Below are 7,261 nucleotides of genomic sequence, written 5' to 3'. Positions count from 1 at the left end.
ATTTCGCGTAATTTTTCTGGATTTTGAAAAAAAGAAAAATTGATATCGAGCTGTGGTGAATTTCCATCGAGCTGAGGTGAATTCTCTATTGAGCTGAGGTGAATTCTCTATCGAGCTGAGGTGAATTCCTTATCGAGCTGAGGTGAATTCCTTATCGAGCTGAGGTGAATTCTCCATCGAGCTATGGTGAATTCTCTTTCGAGCTGAGGTGAATTCACTTCCGAGCTGAGGTGAATTCTCCTTCGAGCTGAGGTGAATTCACTTTCGAGCTGAGGTGAATTCTCCTTCGAGCTGAGGTGAATTCTCTACTGAGCTGAGGTGAATTTCCCTAAAATCTTCCTCAATCCAAAAAAAAGCGTTTCATCTCCAATTCCACCAATCATCATTTCCACACCTCTTAAGTCAACTTTGCCTGCCTCTACTTCCCAATTATTTACTCAATTTATGAACAAATAAAAAAAAAGTCTATCTATCAGCCAGTTTGGTCATTCAAAAACGCCTGAACGGATGACTTGAGATAGCAAGTGTGTAATTTATGATATTTAACTAAGAAGTAAGAAGTAAGACAAAAAATAAGATTTTCAAGTCGAAACTTGCACGAGCTAGATGAGGAGATAAAAGTCATTGAATCTAAAAATATTTTCGTTCGTTGTTCTTTGAGCACCCAAAAGTATAAAATTTTCTGGAGTTTAAGGCACTTCCAATGAACTTTCAACTTTTTTGCTGTCAGCATCCAACACGATTGGCAGCCAAACAACAAAAAATGTTGATGCTGAGTAAAAATAAAGTTTTTTTTTAGTGTCGATGTCAATGAAACTTTTAGTGATTGTGAAGCTTATGTGGAACTGAAAAGTGTCATTGTGATGAGATGATAAAGTTTGGGTTTTTGGGAATATTATCAATTAGATGTCAGTTGTTGTTCGTGTTGGGGGGTCATGAACTTGTTGTTTAGATGGGATTGAGAAGAATTATGTATGATTTTGACAAGCTGAATCGGAACTGACCGAAAATAGACGGAACTGACCGAAAACAGACGGAACTGACCGAAAATAGACGGAACTGACCGAAAACAGACAAAACTGACCGAAAACAGACGGAACTGACCGAAAACGGACGGAACTGACCGAAAACAGACGGAACTGACCGAAAACAGACGGAACTGACCGAAAACAGACGAAGAACTGACCGAAGATTAAAGACGATCACAGACCGAAGACTATCAAACCCCAAATGAACCCCATAGTCGGACTACATCGATCATACTCCAAAATGAAGCCCTCAACCAACTCTGATTGATCCACCTCTCTCCAATATCACTAAATTCCCTAACAAATCCCCAAAATTCATTCACAAAATCCTCAATAAACCTCATCAATTTCTCTAAAAAATCCCATAATTTTATTTACCCAAATTATTCACAGTTGAAAATTCTCAACAATAACAAAAAAAAAATCTTTCTTTAATGTCTGTCTGGAAATTAACAAAAAAGCAAAAAAAGTAAGCTGAGAATTGAGGGTGATGACATGAAGTACAATTTGAACCACTTTTGTGTGTATTTGTGATATCTATTGAGTTTGGATTTAACATTATCTATGATATTTTTTTGTGATAAAAGGAATTGAATGGAAGTGACACAAAAATAAAATAAAATTGAGTGTCAGACAGGGTAATGAACGATATCTGTGGAGCTAATTGGTTAATTGGGGACTGAGTGACTGAGTTGGATAAGATTAACTGAATATTGAGGTTATGGAGTTCTTTGTGAGGTTTAATGATGGGAAAATTGTGAGAAATTGTCAATATTCTTCAAAATGGATATGAAAAATCTATTCTCTTAGTTACAGTCTACGGTCGTCTTCGGTCTTCTTCGGTCGTTCTCGTTTTTCGATCTTCGGTCTTCGGTCTTCGAACTTCGGTCGTCTTTAATCTTCGGTTTGTTCGGTCATTTCAGTCTTTTCGGCCAGTTCGATCGTCTTCGGTCTTCTTCGGGTTTCAATCTTCGGAAAATCTCGGTGATTTTGTTACAAAATGTTTACCACTAAAAAGGACCCAAAAAGCCATTTTAAGCGTTATGTTGTTCCTTATAATTCCCAATAAACCATCAAAATATTGCAATTTTTCTCCAAAAATTCCCAAATCTCCACTAATATTCTTAATTTTCCTACTAATTTGAATCTGATTCCTCAAAAACACATCAAGTAACATTAAATTAATGTTTTCGTTTTTTTATCCACAACAATTCAATTAAACGTGAGAAATTTCCATGAAATTGAATAATAATAAGCAGAACCAGAGGTGAATCAAGCAATTTTATTCAAAGAACTGTAGAAATTAGAATGAATTTTCCCATCAAGTGCGCACGGCAATGACTGATTTTTGGGTGTTTTTTAAGTAAATCTTACTTCTAACTCTGTCCAGTTGGTAGGAATGTGGCAGTTGGACTCGACTGGACTCCAAACGGACCTCAAAATGGTCTTGGGGAGCCCACTTGACTCCAATCGACTGGACTCTAATCGGACTCCAAAGTCAGATTCCCCCGGGAGTCCGGATTCCAACATGTAGTCATGCTAACTCTGTCTAAGACAGTGATGGTCAACCATTTATTTTTCACGGCTCACCTTGATGGGAAGCAGTGACCAGATCATCACTTAAGGCATACAGTTCATGGCCATGGATCGCAGATGATCTGTACGACCAGTGAAGTAGGTTAGGTGACTGCCTAAGCTACACCTGAAGCTGGTTCTATCGCTGACTTACTCCTCCCCATATTCTCGTGTGGCTGAAGTACGTCGGCATGATATCGCAAATCGAATTAAAAACATGTCTATAATTTAGTCATAATATCGTCAAATTTCGTCAATCCATTCCCGAATTTCGTCAAGGCTTCCTTGCCGAGTTACAGCATGTCCAATTTTGAACAAAAACACCGACGTACTTCAGCTGACAATATTTTCAAATCAAATATTTTATAACATATTATATATCAAAACGCATCTACTAATTTCGTCAAGTTTCGTCAAGTAAAAAATTTTAAAATCGGAAGTGATCTACAGGACCTACAGCCTGTTTAAGCTCTACCTGAAGGTCCAGTCAAGTAAAAAGTTTTTTAGTATGACATTTTACATGTCTAATCATATCTAAATTTCATAAGGATTTCAAATAAACAAAAAGTTTTTGGAATGGACCGTCCTTAAGTAGCTTATGTCCATTAAAGTGCTGTAGAGAGGCCTAAATTTGAAAAATTTCGGGTAAGACATGTTATATGTCTAAACACATCTATTTTCTTCAAGAATTACAAATTTGTTAAAATATCTTGCTTTTGATTCTTAAGTAAATTGCTTATGTCGGTTAAAATTAATAGATAGGACCTAAATTTTCTTTTAGAAATCCTTATGAAATTTAGATATGATTAGACATGTAAAATGTCATACTAAAAAACTTTTTACTTGACTGTACCTTCAGGTAGAGCTTAAACAGGCTGTAGGTCCTGTAGATCACTTCCGATTTTAAAATTTTTTACTTGACGAAATTTGACGAAATTAGTAATTGCGTTTTGATATATAATATGTTATAAAATATTTGATTTGAAAATATTGTCAGCTGAAGTACGTCGGTGTTTTTGTCCAAAATTGGACATGCTGTAACTCGTCAAGGAAGCCTTGACGAAATTCGGGAATGGATTGACGAAATTTGACGATATTATGACTAAATTATAGACATGTTTTTAATTCGATTTGCGATATCATGCCGACGTACTTCAGCCACACATATTCTCCCTAAGTCCACTTCTGCCTTAATCACCACTAAAAAAATATTCAATTCTCAAGCCAGTCAAAAACAATTGCTTCATTATGACAGGTCAATAAATTTTTTCATGCATTAATCATATGCTGATTATTTACACAAATTCACATTTTTTATAGCTTTATTTATTTGTTGTTCATGTTTTGAGGTGAATTTGCATAGAATTTTGTGTACTTATATGGAAAAATCTGGTTTTATAAGCACAAAATGCTGGTGCATGTGAGTTTAGATGCAATAATTTGAGTTAAGTAAGCTTAGATTGCTGCTGAGAGGCTGAGATTTTATCTTACAAAATTGCAATTTTTAATGTGGATTTTTGATGAATATTCAGGAGTTTAATGAGAATGATTTGAGAGATTTAGGTTCTATGTAGAGCTTTTATGAGCCTCTAAGAGCTTCTATGAGCCCTTATGAGGAGCTTAAAGGCAGGTGCCATGGAACCGGCCGAATTTCTGATGAATTTTGAATGGTATTCTGACAGATTTTGGTTAAAAGTCTGACAAAATTCAGATTTAGGATGGAATTCTGACTAAATTCAAAATTTCATCAGAATTTCATCATAAATCCGTTAAAATTCCATCCAAAATCCATCAGAAATTCGGTCATTCTCATGGCACATAATTGAGCTTAGCCATGAAGCTTTTGGAGCTCATGGAACTCTTGGATGTCAATTCCATTTCGGATTGCTACCAAGCAACCTACCAACTCCTTGGATCAGACACAATTCAATACCCGAATCAATTTAACCCTGTCCTCAATTAAGTCTACATCCTCGGCTATCCATAGCTACAAGTATGCTTTCTCGATACCGAGATCGGGTCCAAGACCGGGAAATCTCGAGACAGTCCCGTCAGAAATTCCGGTCCCGGAAAGCACTGCAGTACAGGGATTCAACTGACCATCCCCATCCCAAAATACCAATTTTGACCAAATAAATCGACAATAATTCTCAATTTATTCTAAAATAAGCTTCAAAATCTATAGCTAGTCTTCCCATAACTGTCTTGCTCATTGCCTCTACTGTTACAGCACCAAAACAATTCTAAAACCTGGAAATTGTCACAGTTATTGACATTAGTTGTCAATTTATGGAGAAAATAACGTGAATGAAAATGGATTTTTTATGTTTTTTATTTTTTTAGATTACGAGCAGCAGTTCTGTATGATCTCCGTGTATAATATTTATAGATTTAATAAAAGAATTATTAATGGAAAATGAAGTTTGACAGAATGCTGAATAAGAACAGCTGGATGTGAGATAAATGGTTGGGAATTTTCCAGGTGAAATTGAGTGATTTTGACGGGAAATGATGAGTCATTTGTGGTGAAGTTTTGTTGGATCTGCACTACGTTGGCCATACAGATCAATTATTATCCATGGGATCGTTAGATTTGGTCTGAAACTGATCCTATCAGTGGTTATCGCTTGACAATTTCCAGTAACAAATGCAATACTGTTTCTATCGACAGTTCCCTACCATGAATTCCTTAATCTTCCTCGTAGGTATGGTTTTTTGATATTGGGGCTTGGACCGGGAATTCCCGTAAAAGTCCTGTCCCGGTAAATTGGAGACTGGATCAGAGTTACCAGGACTCTTATGTGGAGGCGTCTCCACTCGAATCCAGACTTTTTGGACTTGTCGGAGCTCCGTCTCCAAAGACTTGCCAAGGGAGTTCCTGAAAAGGGGAACCTGCCGAGGAAATCCTGTGAAAGTTCTGTCCCGGTCCCGTCCCGAGTTCCGGAATTACGGAAAAGTATACTTCGTATCCCCAAAAGACTCAATTTATCAATCTGAATTCCGTCACCAGACCGGCCAGACTCTTACCTGATCCCAGATCCAAACCAAAACCATATAAACCAGCACCCAAAATTGGCTCAATTTGAGTGCTCAATAAGATTGAAGCTTAAAGAAGAAGACACAAAAATTTATGAATCATAACAAAATCTCATCAGTGTGAAAAAATTAAAATTAATCATGCTAATGACTTTAAACTTTTGTTATTTTTTTCTGGCAATCTTCACTCATTTTCTGAGGTAATTGCTGGAAAAATAAATGTTGGCAAAGAAATGATTAGGAATATGTTGGATTTGGTAATGTCTGATGTGTGGTTCAGTGGTGACAGGACTGAAGGCGTCGGACTCTGCTGAATTCTAAACAGACTTCAAAGTCATCAGATTAATTAATAATCAAAAATTCAAATAATTCCACAAAACCTTCCTCCCACATCTTGCAGATCATATCCTTGAAACAATCAAACTTTTTGCAAAGAAAATTGAGAAGAAAAACTTTCAGCATAACTCAATGGATATGAATAGCAGTTGGGAAAATTGAATTATTAAAGGTTCAATTAAGGTTGACCGAACATGAATTTTGCCTTTTGTTCCACAACCACAATTGTGTGAATTTAAAAAGAAAAATCTGAAGTCCTTGTTTAATTAAAAGAAGCCACTTGAATGGAAAAAGAAAGGAACAAAAAAGACGGAATTAAAATTAGGTTAACGACAATTTGTGAAGGGTCTGATCAAGTGTCACGCAACAGAATTTTGTTACTCCATTTTCTCAAGAGACACAAGCGACACAAACGACACAAGCGACACAAGAGACACCAAGATACCAAGATTTCAAGACACAAGACACAGTCTAGCCTGGCCTTTAATCCCCAATTCATCCCCAATCATCCCATAAACTCCACACACATAAAATTGATTAAAACACGTTTCAATTTGCTTCCAATTTTTTTTTTTCACTTTTCTTTGTTCGTGTTCCTCACAATTTAACTTATATCCATTATTCAACATTCATCTCGAAGAACTCGTTCGTTCTTACTTTTATTTCAACTTTCTTTGTTGTCTTTGTCTTATTTTCTTCTTTGCCTTCTTCTTCCTTCTTGCTGCTTTGCCTTGCCTTGCCTTGCTTTTTCATCATTTATTTGATTCTTTTATTGATATTGACTTTATTGGATGCACAACCACTTTAAATGAGTAGAGAAAGGAGGAAATAAAGGAGAAATCAATTTTTTTTGTGGAGGGAATTTGAAAGTGACGTCAAGGATTTTCAGTTCGAAATGTACTGAAATCCGGGATTAATCCAGGAAATCCAGATTTATTCAATTTTGGGGACGAGAACCAAATGACGTCAGTTTTTAGCAGTTGAGATTTTTGGGTTGCATTCATTAATGACGTCAATTTTAAAATTAGAATTTGAATTTTTGAAGTGCATTTCTAAGTGATGTAACTCAAAATTCGGAATTTTTGGATTCTTAACCTCAAAAATGTTCATAAAAAACTGCCAGAAGTGACATCATTTTCGTACAGTCCCCCCATCCAAAAACAACTTTTATTGCTCTCTTATTCTTCTGTTTTGTTTGTTACTTCACACAAGAAAAAAAATGATTTTTTTTCTCACCCTTCACTTAACAGTTCTAGTTCTTTTTTTAGTGGATTGTCTTTTGTTAT

The sequence above is a fragment of the Chironomus tepperi genome, unplaced genomic scaffold, assembly GCF_022539635.2.
Source record: "Chironomus tepperi strain 1889 unplaced genomic scaffold, CSIRO-AGI_Ctep_v1 contig_486, whole genome shotgun sequence".
Lineage (NCBI taxonomy): Eukaryota > Metazoa > Arthropoda > Insecta > Diptera > Chironomidae > Chironomus > Chironomus tepperi.
This window is presented reverse-complemented; position numbering follows the sequence as displayed.